This window comes from Corvus brachyrhynchos, unplaced genomic scaffold (genome assembly GCF_000691975.1).
Source record: "Corvus brachyrhynchos isolate BGI_N302 unplaced genomic scaffold, ASM69197v1 scaffold136, whole genome shotgun sequence".
NCBI classification, from domain to species: domain Eukaryota; kingdom Metazoa; phylum Chordata; class Aves; order Passeriformes; family Corvidae; genus Corvus; species Corvus brachyrhynchos.
Window position 1 is genome coordinate 531,052 of NW_008239080.1, and position 18,240 is coordinate 549,291.

Here is an 18,240-nt window from a genome sequence, read left to right on the forward strand (position 1 = left end):
CATGAATGCAGACTGATGTGCATAAATTACATGTAAACACCTGGCTTAACAGGTACAAACTAGAGAAAAACTACTACAAAGTAATTGTGATGAACATTTTTGCAGATGTAGTAGTTGATGCCAAGCATCATAAAGCAGCCACCTGCACCTACAAAAGATACACAGCTTGTAAGCATTTTGCAATTCATCAACAGGCTTGTTGTAGCACTCCTGCTATAACACACTGATGAGTGTATGCAATGTGCTATTTCCATCTACTTATTATAAATATAGCCTAGAGTGATTTCTGTTTGGTCTGACAAGAAACTGGTCCCTGATTTTGGTTTTCCCAGACAAAAGTAAGTTAACAAAGACCCTGACCAGAGTAACCGAGCACAGCAAAAAGCAAGTGTGCTCTACCTTACATCTGCACAAAATATCAAAGGAATTGATGTGTCCCAAATTTCTGTACTTCCTAATCATTCTCAAGTCTAGGAGCCAGAAGCCATTGACAGCAGAATTATAGTGAAAGGGTCAATTATATTATCTAGAGATTTAAGATGGCCTCCTAGAGATATCTCAAAGCTAGCTTTACATTCTAAAGGCATCCAATTCAGAGAGGACAATGCCAGGACATTCCCCACTCCCAGCCCTCCCCACTCAGCAAAGGCATGAGTGCACATGGCATCACCATTGGCCTGGCTTTTCCTCTGTGCTCCATGTGGTGCCTGGAGGCAGGTACTACATTTTGCTCGTTTCAGTACAGGAAGTCTGAAATCACAAGAGGGGTTGCTGGAACAAAGCTTTTATCCAAGGTGCCAGGGTGCATATTACATGCCATGGGTCAAGGCTAAGGCACATAAAAGAATGTGCAAGGATATGAGCTTGGCAGCTCAGTCAATAGCACAGTGTTGCAGACCACTGTAGGGCAGAAGACAATCCTGACAGGGCCCTCTATGTACTGCCTACAGGGAGAGGTGCCTTAAGTGACCATTGCCCAGAATCATACCTAAGGGCAACTAAGTTGGTTATCACCCAAAAAAAAAAGCAAATTTACACACATGCAGCACCCAAGTATGTGAAAATTCATGACTGGTTCAAAAGAACAGACCAGAGAACAAAGCGAACACCACTGCTAAATCCACTAATGGAAGGGATCATAAGAAGTGTCATTGCATGGCTCAAGGGCAATTCATTCACACTATCAAGTATGCTCTTGCATCCAAAGAAAGCCTCAAAGGACTACAGCTCCAAGCCAGCTCTGACTGAAACCTGGCAGGACTGTGACCATATGGTTGGTTTGTACACTGACTGTGAGACACCGACAAGATTATGCCAACTGGAAGAGTAAGGGTCAACCTCAGTTCAAAGATCTATAAAAAGAAAAGCCAAGGGGCACATTTCCTTCTGGTCCTTTCTAATGTGTTGGTGATTTTTACAACTTCAAATTTAGCTGCTTGGAGACCTGCTGAGTTACAAGTTCTGCAGCATCCCACTCACTTTGCATGTAGTGCTTTTAAACAACAAAATTTATTTACACATGAATTGACAAAGTGCCCCTTCGCTTATAGTCCTAAAACAGAGAGAGAGAAAAAAGAATAAATAGTTCAAAGAGCATCTGTTTTTTTATATGTGTACATCTCTCAGATGAACTCAACAGTAGATTGATCACTAAGACTGAAAGTGAATAGTGACTATGGACAGAACGTAAATAGCAAAAAATTTGACATTTAAATACAAATTTCAACAAGACAAGTTTCTAGACTTTATATCATACAATACTCTCCTGTATTTTCCATTCTGTCTTTGTGCTATACTCTCCTGAATATAATGCTCTTTCTAAAAAGACATGTGAAATATTGCAGTAATTGTCTTTTAAGTGTTCCAAATATCACGCAATATACTCAAAGAGAGGAGAGTGCTGTTGATATTCTGTGGTGTTATATCCTGAGGTTTAAAATCCAAATGTAAACCATCATGTACTTATTCCCATTTCTATTTATTAAAAAAAAATCTGCAAACAACATTTATACTAATATAAATTACAAAACCTTCTAGAAACAATATTCACCTTTTCAGCTGGGACAATTCAATGAGAAGAAATTTTATCAGAAGTTTGGAATAAACTGTACCTCACAACTATGTTTATAAACTCGCAAAACTCATCTGGCAAACACCTTTCATCACTCTCACTAAATACTTTCAGATAATACATAAAAGATAATGCAATTAGTCCCTTAATATACACGATATATTTTTCTGACATACGTAGAGGAAAGGAACAAAAAGCACCAATCCTAACAAAAGGAGACTTCACTGAATTGTTGTCAATGGTTGTATTAATGCTTTGATGGCATTTTAGACAGTGTACAGCAGAATCTCACCTTTTGACTGTATTTTTCACTGAAAATCAAACTTGCAGACTCAGACTCAACAGTTTTAGATTTCAAAGTAGCATTACTTATCCAACAGCTCCTAGTTATTTGCATGAAACTGAAGTAGCACTTTGAGAGCAAATGACAGGAAAAGGTCCATGCTCAAAACAAAAGCAAACAAGAAGTGGAAAATCAGGCCATTGTTTACTACCTGACAGTGGTCTCAAAACCTTAAGCAACTGCTTTTACAAACTGTATCTCCTTTAGATGTCTTAGACAAATTCACTGAAAAAAAAAAGAAAAATAGAAACAAGCATGTGTTTTATATGTTTATTCTGATACTTATGATTTTTTCACGTCAGAGAAGAAAACCTGTGTTTAACCAGGACACATGTATCTTAAGGTAAAGCAAGGATATCTGGTCAGAAAAAGATCAGTTATGGCTTCTCAAATTACTTTATGAAGATTAATTGTTCTGTCCACATACTTGCAATGAAAAGAAAAGAGCCACTGTCTGTCAGCCAAAATGAGGCAATCAAAGATGATGTATAGCAATGAGTTTCTACTGCTGGGACTGTGCTAAGCACACTTTATAAATATACAGAAATGAAAGCATCTTAATTATCTTCTTCACACATATGCAAAGAGCCATATAAAAGCAGAATATGTCAGTGAACCTGGTAATGTTCTTCAACTCCTAAAGCCTATTTCAATAAAATTCAATTAGTAAAACAAAAAAAGCCATGTTTCCAACAAAATATCTACTATATAAACAGTTTATAAAATATCAAGCACTCACTTTCTCATATACTCTTGGCTTTTTTGTTAGACGGGAGGGGAATGCAAGACACAACGAAGTAAGATGCTCAGAAGAGCTGTTAGCACTTCAACAGTAACATTTTTACAAAAAACACAGCCCTATATTACATTTCTTGTAACCAGCCAAGCCCTCTCAGAGAACTGACATATGGTATAGAGATAAAATTTATCCAAGGGCAGGATGCTGGGACACAGCTTGCCGTTAATACAGCAGGGGAAAATGAAATGCAATGCAGAAAAAATAGAGATTTTTCAGATAAACTAAACCAACATTTCATTTCATTAGGAATTTATACATATTTAAGTAACTTGATGTCTTTTGTGGTTCCAGGCAGCCATAACAATTTTAGTAAATTTGACTTTTTCAGTAAATCTGCACAATTACAAATAGTTCAGCATTTTTTATTAAAAACATAACATGACAGCATTATTACTAAAAGACAGTATTTTACAAGATGATACCACCAATAGGACAATTTATAAAGCATAACTAATAAAGAAATTCACTGTTATTGTGCATGTTCAAAAAGTTTCCTGAGAACTGTGTGTTGTGCATGGTGGCAGCCCAAAGACTAATTATTTTAACAACCTCCAAAACACCTGTAAATTGAAACACTGACAAAACCACTAAGTGCTAGAGTATCTTCCAGTAAAAAGCTGTTAAATGCCTTTTTGTACAGTTGACAAGTTTCTGAATAATAGCTTAACCCTAATTTAATTTCACAGCATAGTAATTAGGAGACATTACAGCTTCAGAAACAGTCCCTTCCTTTTCATCTCAATTACCAATCAGTGAAACAATCTGAAAGTGCTTTTACCTTTTCAGTAGTTTGATTTGCTCCGAACTGCAACTTTCAAGCTCTCTAGGTTTTATTTTACCACTACCAGAAGTTCCCAGGTGGATATCACATTTCCCTTTAAAATTATTACTAACCTGCCTTTAAGATATAATTTCTAATGTATTAGATCAACGTAGTATCATACCAACTTCGGTTTTTCTTTAGTGACTGTAGCATTAGTTATAACTCCAGACCATCATACATTGCTAAAGCAAGACTCACGAACAGGCTCACCACAGTAAAACACAGAAAATACAGGCTTACCTTTGGCTTAAGCAAAATTAAACACTGGCTATGATATAATCCTTAGCAAGAAGCCAGCACCTAAAGCAGCTTCACCTTTGTTTAAGTAACTTGTGCTGTTCCTGGGTAGAATAAACCTTTGGAGTCCTGGTATTGTCTCTCCTTTGTTATCCTGTAACCACTTGGCACAGCAGCATTGCGAGGAATGATCAAGTTGCTTCACTCACAAGTTCCTTTTACAACTGTGATTACATTACAGGGCCTTGCAGTGAAAAAAGTACTGAACTACCTGCCAGCTAGTACTTCATAATATATTGCTGAAAGGTTAAAAAAAATTCAGTCAGTAATGTATTTTCTAGTTATGTGCAAGCAGAGAAGAGCCCAAAATATTCTTAGCAACCTTGGCCGATGTATTTTTTTAATTCTGGTGGTCAAAACGTGATGAGGAGTCAGATAAATCCAGAATCACATTTGTCTGTCCTGGTGATTTTTACTCATTTTGCATGAATTTTTGTACAAAACCACCTGAAACTCTGCAATCCTGATAAAACATCAAATTAGCATTAAATACTAAGTTACAGTTATGCAACAGAAAAGTTTAAATGATGTTACTGTCTTAGAGGGACTTGAGCACAGCAGAGTTAAAAAAAGTTTCACTGACTGAAATGATCATGTGCATTCTGAGAACAGAATTTCTTTTTTTAATTACTCCTTTCATCTTTATACTTCCTTTTGAGGAAACAGATTTTGCAATATTTGTTTCTTTGTCAAATTGTTTCATTTCTCTAATACTCTATTCTAAAAATGTAATTTACTTTCATTTTGCAAGTGGTTAAGAATCAGTTAATTTAACACACCTTTATTGACTTGGCATGCAAAATTGTAGGAACCAACATGCCTTCTCAGGGTGATTAGAGACAGAAAGGAGAAAGGAAATTATTCAGCATTTGTCAAGCCAAAAGAAGAGAACTATTTCAAACAGAATTATAATGAGAAAAAAAATTGAAACGTGCCCAATACAGTTCTGTAGATCTTCAAGCTATGGTAAAGTTCTAATTATTTAAAGTATCATAAAATAATTAAGGAGAAAAATGCCACAAGTTGAACTGTTCATTTCAGCTAATAAACATATAACAGGATTTATGATTGCAAATACTATAGAGGTGACAAACTCAAAATCCTCCCCAGCAGTGATGCAGTATGTGACTCCATGTCACTCCTGTGCAGAAATGTCCACGTATTTTCATTGCTTAGGCACAGATTTCCTATTTAGTGCAATAGTTGAAGTAATTTTTATCTTCTTGATAAATTTTGAAATGATGCTTAGAAAACCAGAAAGAGGGTGACATTGCCTTTTTGAAAAATACATAGCTGGATAGTATGTAATTCTGTCATGATGTGTGTTAAATTAAAAAAACCCAAATACAATTAAATGGAAAGATTTATCTCAGTACAGTGCCATGGTAGGAATGAAATGCTGATGCTGGTAGCTGCTAATGTGTGCATGTCACTCTCCCAAGACCTGTCTTCAGCTTGTGCCTGCCACCTTGAGCAGTTTTACACAAAGTACTGCACTTGTGTCAAGTGTACAGAAGTTCCCTCCCACCCAGGTTCTTGCTTAGGGAAACTCAATGGAGGTTTAAAGTTGAAATAAAAAACACAGAGGGCGAGTTCCATGGCTCTATAGCCTCTTAGAAAGCCCTTTCAGTCACAACCTTTCCTCCTTTATGTTCCTTCTCCTAGTCCCAGGAAAAATCATTCAAAATATTTCTTATTTGTAAGGCCAAATCCCCTTTCCAGGATTAAAACTGTTTGACTTACTCTTCTGGATGTGTAACACAAAGGCTGAGCAAAAACTTGGCTTGTTCTTCCACCACTGAATCCAGAAATATGAACCTCAAACTCTCTACAAAGTAATTTTTTCTTGGCAGCTTCCAAAGTACCACACCTCAAACAAACTTTTATTTAAACTTTCTACAAATTTAGACAAAATTTTGCATGTTATTTTTGCAACCATGTTTGCACTGCTGTCCCTTGTATCCCCATCAGTGATCCCACTGAAGTTTCAGCTACAATAAACTATAACCATACTCTTTTTTCAGCCAAAGTACCTGTGCTAATGTTTGCTTTTGAATTTCTTTGAACATGTAACTATCTAAAGTTCCAAGCCAGCTAGGTTGTGATGACATACCTCTCACTTTTGATGTCAGCCCAGGTAATAACTTCCAGAAGGGAGGCTAAAAACTCAGGAGAGGCTCCTTCTTTTGGTCAGCTAGAGTTCAAATCCAGCTAATAGTGGTCCTGGTGCAAAATTTATCTTTTGAAACAGCTGTTTGTTGACAGTAGTAGTTAAGACAGGTAGGTAGTGAGCAAGACAGTCACTTAATGTTTCCGTTTTCAAAGAGCTGCTTGTGGCATTACACTCAGACTGGTTTGCATTAGTTACAGCCGTCTGTGGGTAAAAACACCTACGGACTTGGGCAGAGGATCTGTGCTAGGTAAACACTGCATAACTGTAAGATATAATTGCTCCCTTTGTGTTTATATTATTTAAAGTGGACAACTGCACACAAAGACCTGGTTTAGAGACAGATCGTTCAGCCAAACTTCCCAAGCATAACTCCAGCATAAGTCTGCTATGAAATCCTAAGGTTTGCATCCAGTATTGCTGGTTTATGTCCATTATCAAATACACTCTGAGGAAAACTCTAATGACAAGATATAAAATTTCAACTGTGCCACAGACAGACATCAGCCCAAAAAACCTGTCACAGCATCAGTATTGCTTTTGGTATCTGGGCAAGGCAGGGAGCAATGTGAGACAGCAGGATTTTCTGCAACACCTTGCATTTTGCCATCAAAGACAATTGCATGTTACTTTTGCAGGTCCCTATGGCTGCTCGTTTCTCATCCTCCCCAGCTCTCCTCTCTTGGTTACAAACCTTACTTAGCAAGGAAGCACTTGGCTTTCCAAAAGGTTACACAAATGAGACAACAGTCAACAGACACAAGACAAAAACTGCACCAATACATGAAGTGTTGGTCTGTGACTTCCCTGGTAAATTACACTAAACTTTTATTATAAAGCAAGATTTTATTATTGTGACTGTTGGCTTGTTTTATAATAGATTTATCATATAATTAATCTGTTACAAACATGATAAAAAGCTAAGAGAAATATAAGCACAATGGAGAATTAGCCATATATTATAAAATAATATGAGAGCATCTGAATTACAACCAAGAAATATAAGCAGACAGTGAGCATTTACAAAATTTTAAAGCCCTTTCAAACACAAGGCAGAATGAGATGGGGAAAAAAAAAGAAGTGGTGCTAATACAGCCTACCTCTACAGAAAAAACTGACTCCATCCCAAACTTCTAGTTATTTCTGAAGTGAAAACACTTCCAAACTGCTGTGCCAACGAAAACAGAGGGTTATGTGAAATACAGTTTTTAATGCAACTGTGCATGAATACTACTATGTTTAAGGATCAAAGGTACATTAGTTCAATGTCTTGAACTAATACAATATCCAGAAATGTTGTTGCATGTATTCTAGTAACAAAAAATACAATACAAAGCTAATTTCACTACTTCCAAACTATTTAACAGGCCATTTTCCTCTCTACGTATTATTCAAAAGCAGACACTAAGATTAAGCATTAAATTTTCCTGCTGTATTGATATAGAGGGCACTAACAAACCTATCACAGATGAAGAAATGACAACCATTTAATGATAATCTGGAAAACAAAACTTGCACATCAACATCGGCACCAAAGAAAATGAGAAAGTACAGCCGAAAATTGCACAGCTCTGTACGAAGTGAAATTTTCAAATCCACATCATAATAACAAACATGAAAATCTGCAATAATCAATCAGCCAGTCTGAACCACAGATTCCAAATTCTCAACTTACTTCTGGATAGCATATAAAAAGATGGCTCCCCAGAGTACATGGAACAAAATTAAAATACAGTAAACAAACCATATTTCCATGGTCCTAGGCTTACTACTTGTTAAACAAAACTAGCATTTTACAGTAATTTTAGACGCTGTAACTCAAGGCAAGCAGTACTACATCTTTCCAGGGATTTCAATATATATTAGCTCATGGATGAAGATCATAAAATACAAAAGTAAAACAAACTTGCCTTTCATAGCAGGATTATACCATGGTGCTTGAATCTTGCAGAGCTAACGGTTTGAAGGTCAGGCTCTTTGGAACAGACGCATTAATCTCTTATTATCTCTATATTAAACAAATTATTTCAGATAGTATTTTTTCTTGGAACTGACAGATAAAGCTCTATTTGCTGCTTAGGATTATTGTGATCATTAATGAGAGTGGTTCTTTTTGGGTGTGTTTGAAGTGTGAGAGGATAGCTGCTATTGAGTGCAGGTTGGTATAAAAATAGCAATGGCCAGTTAAATAGCAGGCAAAAGTAAGACACATAAATTCCACACAGGTAAGATGCTGTCAAAATAAGGATTAAACACAATATATGCACAGAAAAAAAAAATTCCCATGTACAAAATAAATCAAAATCACATAAGTTAATATTTAAGATCATAACACAGTCTTGCTTTATTATTAGGAAATACTGTTTAAGGAAACATGCAGTTTTATTATTATAACCTCTATAATAGATAAGATTTTAAAACTCCGTGAGTACAACAGAATCTGACAGACGATTTGAGATAAAACAACAAATCATAAAATATGCATAAACCCTAGCTTATTTATATAAAGCTGGTATTACTACCCTCCTGACTTAAGTAAGTTCTGGATGGACATAATACAATTAGCCAATTGGCAGGCAACTTCTAATAAAATCACAATGAAAGATGACATTGAGAGCATGCAAATACCATAAAACAAAGTTTGTGAAGCTCCTTGATAAATTAAAAGAAACTTCTACTGCCAGAATAAGTACAATGTAGAAGTGACTTTGAATAAACTTGAGTATCATACATAGATATTATAATAACTATTCCCCAGCCTTTAAATCACCATGATTATATGTTATTAAACACACACTCTTTAGGCTATGAAAAGTATCAAAACTAGTATGTCAGGTATTAGAAGGAGAATATTTTTGAAAAAGAGTCTGCAAACACAAGATTCTCCCTATTAGTGAGACAGCGCTGAAGACAGGTAATGAAGACAATCTCCACTTTCTTTTGAAGTGAGTTTTGAAGTGCATTTCCGTGGTAACAGGAGCCAATGTCCCTGAAAAATGACTCAAATCTAAAATTTATTTTACTTAATAATACTTTCATACAATGTGCCTGATTGCATACTGTTTTCACAAGAATATTTTTATTCATGGTATCTCCTATTTTCCTCAGCTTCTAATATATGTATTTCATTTTTAGCAAGAACATATTCTAGAGGAAAATTGAAAGCATTTCTCTCAAGTCAAGAGCTTCCAATATATAGTCAGAAAAATTCTTAGAATAATTTATGTTCTTTTCCATTGAAATGTTTAAGTAAAATCAATCTTTCTAACCCTTGTCCAGTGGTGGTCTTTCTCTGAAGACTGCATTATGTGTAATGCCATCTTGGGAAAGAGGAAGATGCCCAGTGAAGACCAAAACTTTTTCAAAGGCCTTAACTTCTCTATAGATTTTTCTGTTATCCTCAAAGGAATTTTGGGCTACACAAATCCGAAGTGCATGGTGTTGTTGAATATTTTCTTTCCCCCTATATCCAGGAGAAGTGGGGGTGTTTTTGTCTTACACATTCACAAAAACATGCAGAATTTTCACCAGCTCCAAGTTCATCTCCATGGGGCTATTCCCTGTGAAGCATACATAGGACTGGACCTCACCATCATGAGGATACTTAATGCATCACATTTAAATAAAATTCCAATACATTTGTAATGCGACAATTTTTGTTTCGACAGTGAGGAAAAGAATGAACCTTAGAAACCAAAGTTAACTTGCCTATAAACTCCTGTTCCAGCACAATGGTGCCCGAAAATTTGAAATATATGCTACTAGGCTATGATTTATATAAAACAGTTATGTTTTTAATATAACTCCCAATCTGTGAGTTTATATTATGTTCTAGTCCATTCACTCCAACAACACAATGATAAATAAAGCACCAACCCAGAATCATGGTGACATTCTGGTCTGCTTTTCTTCAAAATTACAAAGAGAAAGAAGAACATCTTGTGTACACTTAAGTGATCTCTTATCATACCACCTTCCTATTCAGCAAGGCAGGTAACTGCAGTATTTTCAGGTATTTTATAAGATAATTTTGAAAGTGATAATCTATTATTTTGGTAAAAAAACTAGTAATTGGAATAAAAATGTTTTGTTACAGAGTTCAGCACTGTGCCATCAAGTAGAATAACAGATGTCACCATGCTATGTTCTGAAGTACAAAACATGAGCTAAAAGAACATTCAAAGGGATGTGAGTATAAACATACACATTTGCAAGGCAACCCAGTGATGGATGAATCTGTTTTAATTTAATTAATGAGCTGTTCACATATCCTATGCATTTCTTCACAGTTCAACTGAGTTCCCAGCTTAAAAGATTTTAGGGATCTTCTTACAGTCAGGTCCTGACTCAGCTTGTGGTCAACATACCTTCTCTAATATCACTAAAATACGTCAACTAATCCGGTACCACTACTTGCTCATTTAGCTAACTTTACGCTGCAGAGAGTGATCGATGGTATTTACCCTCAAAGCAAGTAACCTTCAAAGAGTAATTAATTAAAATCCCCCAAATGGAAACATTCTTACTGGGACACAAGAAATGAAGATGCTAAATGAAACCGAGAATAATTGTATGCACAACCCACATTATACCCCAGCAGCACAGAGGTGAGTCCTCCCTTAGCATGTGGTTTAGGCATCAAAAATTTGCTTTCAGTCACAGATTTCCATTTCAAGAAAGCTAACACTGTCCTGCTTTATATTGTAAACATTATTAAACATGTTTAACATGTAACTGATATATAGAGACGCGCTTTAAAGTATGGAAATTTAATGTCCCACAGACTATTTCCTTAAAACAATACCCCTGTCTAAAGATTACATACAAGTGGTTACAGACATGCATGCACACTATATTACTGAGATTACTGTTTCTCCTATCACATGTTCCTAGGTAAACAAACAGTTACAAATATCTTTAAACTCTCAGTTACAGTTGCAAGCTTTTTCGGAAGTCTTGGCTCTTCTGCAGACTGTGAGATTTTCAGTGGGTCACTTGCAGTCCTGGAGTTTGCTCCTCAATAAAATGGGACAATGGCACTTACCGTTCCTTTGTAAAATGCTTTAAGGTCTATGGCTGCCAACAATGCAAAGAACAAAGAACCATCACTACTTTAAAGAGGTCTGACATGAACTATAAAAGTCAGAACATAAATTAAGAGCACATAAAATAAATTGCACTATGAAGTTCAACAGTACATGTTTACATAGTAGCCGTAGCAGTTCTTGCTCCAGTTGGGATTGCAAAATGACTGCTATACTGCTTCTACAACTCTAAGAGAATAGAAAACTTTGGACAACAGAAAAAGAAATCTGCAAAAGTTCATCCATTTATTCTACAGAACAGTCTTACTGGGCTACCAAATTCTTAAGCCTTGAAATAAATGGGATTTTAAGCATCAAACTCTCAAGAGCAATTGATTTATTAAAAATAAGAATATCCCAACAAGAGAGACCATTCTTATGCATAAAGAAAAACTACCTGTGCATGTAACATGTTGACTGGCATGCCTGTGGGAAGCTCTTTAAGTGAAAAAGGAATGTTGCAATGCAAAGCATCAATGTTCGCTTCTCAATTTTGCAACTTCATTTCATTCATAGTTCTTTTACAAAAACTGATGATCCTACTTATCTATGGTGTATGGCTTCTGTCACAAGTACTATCAATATTGTAGTCATGGGCACCACATGAACACAGATAAAGAGTAAAACATGAGAAGAAAGTCAGGAGATGTCATATTTGTCACACTAAATTGACATCACAGAATCACAGCATGGTTGGGGTTGGAAGTTACCTCTGGAGATCATCCAGTCCAATGCCCCTGCCAAGGCAGGGTCACCTGAAGCAGGTTACACAGGAACACATCCAGTGGGTTTTGAATGTCTCCAGAGAGGGAGACTCCACAACCTCCCTGGGCAGCTTGTTCAGTGCTCTGCCACTTTCAATGTAAAGTTCTTCCTCATGTTGAGGTGGGACTCCTTATGTTTTAGTTTATGGCCATTACCCCTTGCTTGACATCTGTGAGATATTCAAAGAATGTATTGATGAGATCCCCTCTCAGTCTCCTCTATCATCATTCAGCCTCCCTTCTTATGGGATCAACCACTGATCCAGCTGGACATTTGATTTGCCTCACTGTTTCTCTTCCTCACTTTGAACTCGATTAAACTTCATGCTGTCCAAATACTTTTTGCTCTTTTAACCACAGACTATTTGAAACCATAAGCAAAAAGGAGTATTTAAACAATACTAAGAAAGCATAGTATCAACAAAAGCACTGACACACAACCCCCAGGTAAGACCTATTTACTGCTCAGTGCACCAGCACCAGCCACAGGGCAGCACTGGGTGAGTGACAGCACACTGCAGCTTGCTGTGCTCCCCAGTTGCCCTTTGAAGACTAAGAGCATTATTATATTCCCAGCATGCAGAAACTGGCAGTACCATATCCTAGAAAAAAGTAATATTTTTATTAATGGTACACAAAAAAGAGAATATTATTAAAGTACTTACATTTTCATCAAAAACATTGTATCACAGGACGGTGCTGTTATTACATATTCTACTTGACCGATGACGATGTATGAAAGGCTTGGACCGTGACACTTGTACTGAGAGCACAACTAATTCAAGTTACAATAAATTTACAATTCACTGTATCATTTCCATCTACATGGTTATTCAGTTTTTGTTACTGGAAAGATTCATAGCAATTACATAGTATTAGTTTTGATGATGACATTTGCTCATCAGAAAAAGTAGGATATTTAAGGAGACCACCAGACATTTGATCACATTCAAAACAATTAACCAATGGACTTAAAGATTATCCATTAAAGATCATTCACTACTTCTCAGGCTGACAACCTCACTTTCTTTAACATAAACATATTCATGGTTCCTTTCATGCAAACAATTGATACAAAAATATAAAACAGACACACATATAACTGCCTCTTGATTAGCATTCACACAGAGTCTTAGAAAACTGACTTTACATCTTACGGATGACGAGCAATCAGCACAGCAAATGAGAGAAACCACTTACGAGGCAGAGAATTACTGCATCTCAGCAAGATCATTATCTGACTTATGAAAATAGAATCAGAAATCTTAAGACAGTTGTACCTATGGAAAATAAGTGTGCCAAAGGCACTCTTGCACTTGTAATTTAAACTTTGCTATCACCCAGCAATATCAGGTTCAAGCCTGGTGCTGTGACACAGTTTGCTTATTGCACATAGAGCTGCAAGAACCATAAAGTTGCTACTTTATGTAGCTCAGAGGTGGTTATTTCTTAAGTAAGACCTCCTCTATCCAGACAACTCCACCCTGTGCCTCTCCTCCATGCAAGATGGGCAACAGAAAACCGTGAAGGATTCAGCTACAGGATATGAAGGATTGGGGCAGCTGAAAGCCCTTGTTTCTGAGGGGGACCAAGGAAAGGGCTGGGAGCAGAAATAAAGGGGGCTGGGCATAGGCGAAGTAGGACTCAACTCACTGAATTTCAAATGTCTATAGATGTTGTACTGGAGCTAGTCATGCCAGACTCCTCTTAGAATATTTACAGAAACCCAGACATTTTAGGGGGAAGTTAGTTGTTACTATTTTTACTATTTTTACTATTTTTACTTGAGGATGGATAAGCCATGGGTAGAAGTGAACATTTCTCTCTGCTGGCTAGAAAGAAAGCCTGAAGCGATGAACTGACAGCTACATTGTGGACACCTATACTTGTTTGGACTAATCCCGCCCTTTGTAACTACAGCTCCTGGTCCACTTCTTTGAAAAATGGTGCCTTTTTAGTTGTCAGGGACAGGGTTCATGTTCTATATCCCACAATCCCTCTCCAGCTCCTGAAGTACAGCTGTACCATGTAGTCTATTGAGGAAAACACAATGTGAGAGACATGGACTCATGGGGTTCCTTGAAGAGCAAAGCAGTGGGAATTACTGGCTGAAAGATTTGTGCTCAGGTCTTTCTAGATGCAACCTTGGGTTTTTTATTTTTTAAATTAAAAATTGAAAATCCGTGATGTCAAATATTCAGTCACCAGCACTTGCACAGAAAGAGTTGTCTCTGGACCATAAACACTAAGACTGGAGAGCGGCTTTTTGCCCTTTACAGAGTGTCCCCTGGCCCAAATCAGTAACCTTTAAATGGCATTGTGGTAGCCTGCTACAATCTGAAGCTGATTACTGGGAAAAGTCACTCTTCTGGGATTCTGGCCATGGGCAAACTTTGGACCAGAAACTACTGTGAGGCAGACTGTGAGGGAGAGCGTGAACCTTGGCTAAAAGGGGATCCCATAAAATTTCTTGACGTTGTTCCCAAGTTGGCTATAAACATAGCTATCCCCATGAAGCATAGTATAGGGTAAAGGCCCATATACAGGCATGGAACATAGAAATACTTCTTGAGCAAGAATAAACAAAACTGTATTTGCAACTATGTAAATGCTGTTAAAGAAAACTGTAAACTGCTACTCAAACTCATCACAGTTTCTATGCCACTTTTCCAGTCACTTTTTCTCCTGGATTCCCCAGTCCATGACAAAGGTTCAACTCTTAAGAGCTAACTCCTGCCCTGTGACTATAATCCCTGCCTAAAAACATTAAAGTTGCCTGTTCCAACACATGCTAGAGATGATAGCTCTCTTCTTGCTGTGATGTGTAGCCAGAGCTGTGAATTTTTCAACATCCAAGGAAAAGTAAGTGCAATATAAATGCAACTCAGTTCTTTCAAACCCAGCTCTTGGGGTGGTTGTGCCTCACAAGGACCATTACTAAGACTCCAGAAAAAGGGATTGGTTACTAGACTGGATCCTGTGTGTGACCTTTCTGAAGTGACCCCTTCACAGTGCAGTGGAGTACCTCTACCTAGGCAGAAGAACCTGGTCTTTAAATTGTATGCCTCTAAGTTAAAGACAACTGATTGCCTCAAAATGTTTTCCTGGTAAATGATTCCTTTCCCAGCAATAAATACTACTTCAGTGGAGAACTTCCATTATACAAAAAGCAAACCAATCCTACTGTGTATAAAACCTGGAGTTTGTTTTCCATGCCCCTTGAATATCTTTCCCAGTTAATGTTTGGAGTCCAGACTGAAGAAAGCAGATGAGCCTTGTCAAAGAAATCCCTTCACCCTGCCCTGACCATGAACTCTAGAAAAGAGCTGTTCAGGCAGAAGATCATTTGAAAAACTTTTAAAGACAGAGTAGTGGGTCAAACTTATCTACTTTTGTACATAAATCCTAGGTCACGTCTATCCCTAATTAATTCAGTGTTTAAGTCTGGCCATGCTCTGAGAGAGAACACTTCACACCAGCAAATCTAATCAAATGGCAGAGCTATAAATAAAGCCACCAAGAGCCACGTGAAAGCAAAAGTCATCAAAACAGCAACCCTGAGATTCCTGCCTGGAAGAACTTTTGGATATTTTAACCTGCTTTGTAAACAGGAAAGCCATTGGCACGTGCCAGTGCTAAGATAATTTGTGGTAGGTTCTGACAAGTTCTGGTCTGAAACCACAGAAATCATCACAAAAAAATGGATTCCCAAGACACTGATTCTTTCCCCAAAGACACAAAATCCACCACTAACACAGCCCCCCCTCCAGACTTTTAGTAGTGTTTCACACTGATATTTTCCAAGCACCACATAAAATCGAAGTTACCCAGTTAACCCAAGCTTCAAAGGCAGGAACTGTGTTGGGCAGCCACACTATCTTATCTAACCATGAAACTTTAGTGCTTCACAGATCACAGAATTAAAGCAGAAAGACAACTGCCTCCTCTGGGTTTAGCACTGACCTGGCTTGACCTAAAGCAGAGTCAAGCTTCCATCACATAGAGAATTTCTGGTGGACCGTCAGACATCTAGAGCTTCCAAGAAGAAAAACATCTCATTTCTAAGATTCCTGGCAAAGTGAGCCTTTTGAAGTGATTAGACACCAGAAATAGAATTTTTGCAATATGAAAAATGGTTGTATGGGTAAATGAAGTAAACTATATGTGAGTGTCTATCTGTGAGCATCAAGTATGTCTATAAATACTAAGGAATTTCAAAGCAATTCTCAGGGTAACTTTGAGGATAAAACCCCAACAGTTCATTGAATGAATACTGTAGTTTAATCTTTTAGCCTTTTGAATGTCTTAATTCTATGACACTGTGGTTAAATATTTGTAGACTTTAGTCTGAAAATCTAAACAAATTGTCCAATTTCAGTAAATTCAAGCAAGCTGAGACAGACCTGAGGATACACAGAGGCCACACATACTGTTGCTGAGCTCTAAGTAACTATATTGAGGTTTGTATGAAAGAAAACAGCAGTTCAACTTCAGCATTGCACAGTATTTTTATGCCGTACTCAGAATAAGTTATACCAAATAACTGACATACTCAGCCCCTAACAACAACATAGGAATCAATACAGATATAAACAAACATCACTTTTCACTGTTGGCTCCTTTTTGGAAGTTATATGGAAATCACTTCTAAAAATTGCTTATCAAAATAAAGAAAAGCTGGCAGAACATTCCGAAGCCTAATGAAAATGGTAAAACTATACCACAGTTGATAAAAAATATTTGTACTTTGACAGTATGCCAGTGACTTAGAGATCTCATCATCTCTAACTTCCTGGGATGGTTTTTTTCTTTGTCTTTTCTTGGCAATTTGAAGAAAATTTAACAGATGCAATAAACTAGCTAGTCAAATGGAGTGGTCAAAAATCACTCAAAATTTAATTTAAATACTTCAAATACCAGTATATGTACAGAGAAAAAGACAGCATAAAAATAAAAGGATATATTCAGATATGAACCTGTTAAATGCTCACTGGTCTCTGACTGATTTGCTGAGAAAGCAATCACATCTGGTATGTTTTGATGAAAGCCATTCACAGGCACGGGGAGCAGACATTCCCAGGGGATAAAAGCCACTGCTCATCAGCTACGTTTATGCACGCACTGCAAGCAGATGCCACTGAAAAGCCAAGCTTTGTACTGAAGAAGAAATTAATTGGGCATCTCAATCCCCTTTTTCCCTTCTCTTTGTGTGTCAGACTAGTTGTTAGGAAGCAAGTTTGGACTAGCAAGTAATATGAGGTGCTTGTTTTCATCTCTTCTGTCTTTGTTCTATTTTAAGACTTGCCAAAGTGGTTATTATTTATGTTAATTTAACTCATATGCCAGCCAAAGTATGAAGAGTACTCTGGGTAATAAAAGTTATACAGTCAGAGATCTAATTCCTTTGTCACACAGTTTACATTAAACTGCTGCTCCTTCTCTTCTTGGAAACAAAGTCAACACTGGACTGGCCACTAGCCCTGGGGAGCAGAAACACTGCCTGACTGATGCATGTGGGACCAAGGCCAGTGACTGTCCTTGTTTATCATCTGTCCACTCGTGTCCTGTTACCTGGGTCTCAGCCAGCTGAAGCCAACCTCCCTCCTTGATATCTAAAAAGTACTGGAGAAGGGAGTTGCTTTTAAGACTGTACCTCAGGTGTACTCAGACTCTTTCCTATCTATATGCAGAGTTCCTACTGGAGAGACTATGTACCCAGAGGGTTCTGCAAAGCTGGGTGAAAGTTTTCAGCTGAAATTTTTATTAAAAAAAAAAAAAAAAGATTCAGCAACACTGAAATATTTTGTGAACTGATACCTGCCCTGATACTGTTAGCATTTTATTTTAAAATGTCATTCATATTTATTCATAATTTAGGAAATACCTAAG

General features: G+C 37.2%; 1 protein-coding gene across 32 annotated transcripts in view; it reads right to left on the reverse strand.

Annotated features, from left to right (window-relative positions):
• Positions 1–18,240, reverse strand: part of RIMS1 (regulating synaptic membrane exocytosis 1) — a 246,029-nt gene that overhangs the window by 16,603 nt on the left and 211,186 nt on the right. The window contains exon 1 of one of the 32 annotated variants that reach the window (XM_017739282.1): positions 4,277–4,828. The exons of the other annotated variants lie outside the window; for them this stretch is intronic. The gene's annotated coding sequence lies outside the window, so the exon portion shown is untranslated. Of the gene's footprint in view, positions 1–4,276; positions 4,829–18,240 lie in introns of those variants that run through there. 32 annotated transcript variants of the gene reach the window in all.